This window comes from Suricata suricatta, chromosome 7, assembly GCF_006229205.1.
Source record: "Suricata suricatta isolate VVHF042 chromosome 7, meerkat_22Aug2017_6uvM2_HiC, whole genome shotgun sequence".
Classification (NCBI taxonomy): domain Eukaryota; kingdom Metazoa; phylum Chordata; class Mammalia; order Carnivora; family Herpestidae; genus Suricata; species Suricata suricatta.
In genome coordinates, this window is record NC_043706.1 from 38,442,295 (window position 1) to 38,445,070 (window position 2,776).

Genomic DNA, 2,776 nt, shown 5'->3' on the forward strand with positions numbered 1-2,776 from the left:
AGACAGAGATTCTTCCAACATCCCACTCATTCCCTAGCCCCATCCCAGCTACAAGACCCTATCTCCTGCCCCTTCTGCGTGGGAAAACACAAAACCACTAAATCATCAAAGAACACTTTCTCCCCGAAAGAGCAAGGATGTTTTAATTAAACATCCATGAATTCTCCAAATTAGTGAACCTCTCAATTGGTGCTTTGTCCCTGCCTCTCTGGTTAATTGATGGATGGATGGATGGATGGATGGATGGATGGATGGATGGATGGATGGATGGATTGTCTAATGGATCTCTGGCCACTCTTACAACTCAGAGCTCTGGTCTGAGAATGTCCAGCCTGCACTGCGGATAACGAAGCAGAGGTGGCCTAAAGGCCCTGACCTGAGTCAGATGGGGAGGCAAAGGCTGCCTGACACCTGGAAGGCCAGATGGGGAGTGTGGAAAGATGGAGGGGGTGGGGAGTCAGGGAGGAGAGATGACAAAGGGGGAGGTGGGAAGTCTGACCAGGCCTATAGGCTGCCTTTGAGCCCCTGACTGAGACTAACAGGGAGATCCCTTGTCCCCACCCCCACCCCCTAAGTCAGACAGCACATCCCTCAAAGGAACCCCAGCTCTCAGGACATCTTTTGTGGTTCCTACATTTCAAGTGGGCCCTTCCACTCTTTGCAAGACAGGAGATTTCAAGAGCCTTCTCTCCTGCCCTTCCCATTTTGTCTAAAAGAAAATCTGAACTGGCAAGAGCCTACGAGGCCCACAATGCATTGAGCCCTACATTTCCATCTCTGTCTAGGGTCCCTCTTTCCTCCTCACCCTGCTCCAAGCCCCTACTTTTCTCTCTCCCCCCAACTGGAATTTAAGCTCCCGGAGGGCCAGACCAGGTCTCCCTGTTATTATGCAGTGCCTAGATTGGTGCCTGGCACAGAGTAACCACAGAGTAAACATTTGTTGACTTAATCAGCCTTACAGTTCTGTTTCTGCGACACCCACCCCCACCCCCACGGGGGCCGGGAACACACAAAAGGCACCCCAGTTGTAGACCTCTTATATCCTACTCCAGCTCTCTCTACTCTTCTTACTGTTTCGTTCTCTGCAAAGACCAGAATTGAGTGTCTCTGGGAGGATCTTGTACAGAGGTGACAAATTAGTCCAAGCAAAAATAAAACAGTCCACTCGGGATCTCTGACCCAAATGGCCAGGATATAGGGCTCGTCAGCTGGGATGCACTGGGGCTCACCTGGCCAGCGAGTGTCCCCCATCCCATCCTCCCCGAGACTCTGCCAGTGTGTTCCTGCAAGATGGCATAGGAAAAAGTTCCTGGGGAAAGTGGTTTTTCAGAACGGAGAGCAGAGTCCTCCCCTTTGGATGAGATGAAGGGAAGCATGGAGCCCTGCTGGGAAGAACTTGGTGGGGAAGAGTCTGGCAATGGGGGAAGGGAGGAGGGGTCTGCCTCCCCATGAGAACAGTCTGCACCTCTGGTCTGTTTGTTTTTCTGTCTGACTGTTTGTTGGATGGGGGGTTGGGGAGATAAGGATGTGGAAACAACCTTAAAATAACCTCCACAATTCCCCTAGGTGCTCCGGGGACGGGCACTGTGGTCTAGCTTGGGACTCGCTGGCTTGTGTTGTGGCCGGGGAGGTGGGATTATGGGCTATTCTGGTCCATGTCTGTCTGTATGTCTGTCTGTACCCATGCTCTGTGCTCTAGCCCTATCTGTCCCCAGCCCCCGCTCACTCCCTTGTGTGCTCTGAGTGAGTTGGCGTGGAGTTCCCCCCTCTCAGCTGATGCTAGCAGGAATAAATAATCCCGTGATCTGAGTTAGAAGACAGGGCCCCAAGGAGGCATGGCAACTGCATAAATCCTGAAGATGCGGGGCTCAGGTGGGCCCCACAGAGCAGCCAGGTCACTCCCTGGGAATTACGACTCCTTAATTCAACACTTGCCTCCTCCTCCTTCTCTCTTCTCCCTGCCCAGTTGCATCCCACACAGACGGCTTACTCCTGGACCCCTGCCACCAAGCCCCGGGGGGACCTGGGCCTTTCCTGCAGCGTGGGCGGGAGGCACATGGATGCCAAGACACTCTCTCTCTCTCTCAGGCTCCATCTCCCCACACTCCTCCCCTGGTCTCTTTCTGGCCTCCCCACTTCCCCAGCCCCACCCCACAAGGCATTCACAGCCAGGCAATGGAAGCAGTCTCTCCTTCCTACCGTTATGCCAGCACCTACTCCTTCCCACCACCAAGAGGCCTAGGCACCTACATGGAGGCTCCAGATAATCCTAATCTTTATATCCAGACCTCTCTATGCCCCAGGGTCTTAGACAAAAGTGCAGAAGGAGGAACATCTGTCCTGAAACCAACTCCCCTTGGGTTGCCCTCCTCTGGCCTTTCTCTGGACCTAGACTGGAACCCCCACTTTGCCACTCTGCCCAACCCAGCTCTGGGACTTTGATCTGGAACAAATGTTCTCCTCTGCCTATGGCCTGAAATATCACCCAGCCAAGTTCCTGGGCACTCAGTGGGTGATTGCATCTCTTCAAACAATTGCCTGAGTTTTAAAAGAGGGGCTTTTTAACCCAAAGTTCTTGTCATTCAGTGGATGTGTGAGTATGGGGAAATTTCTGAAGAGGGGCTTTCTGACAGATGTCCCCACTGCCCCCTCAGAAGACCCCTTCAAACAGCAGAGTTCTGCCAAATGGTTCCTTTACTTTCCAAAGGCTGCTGGTCTCTGTCATCTCACACACACACACACACACATACACACACACACACACACACACCCCAAA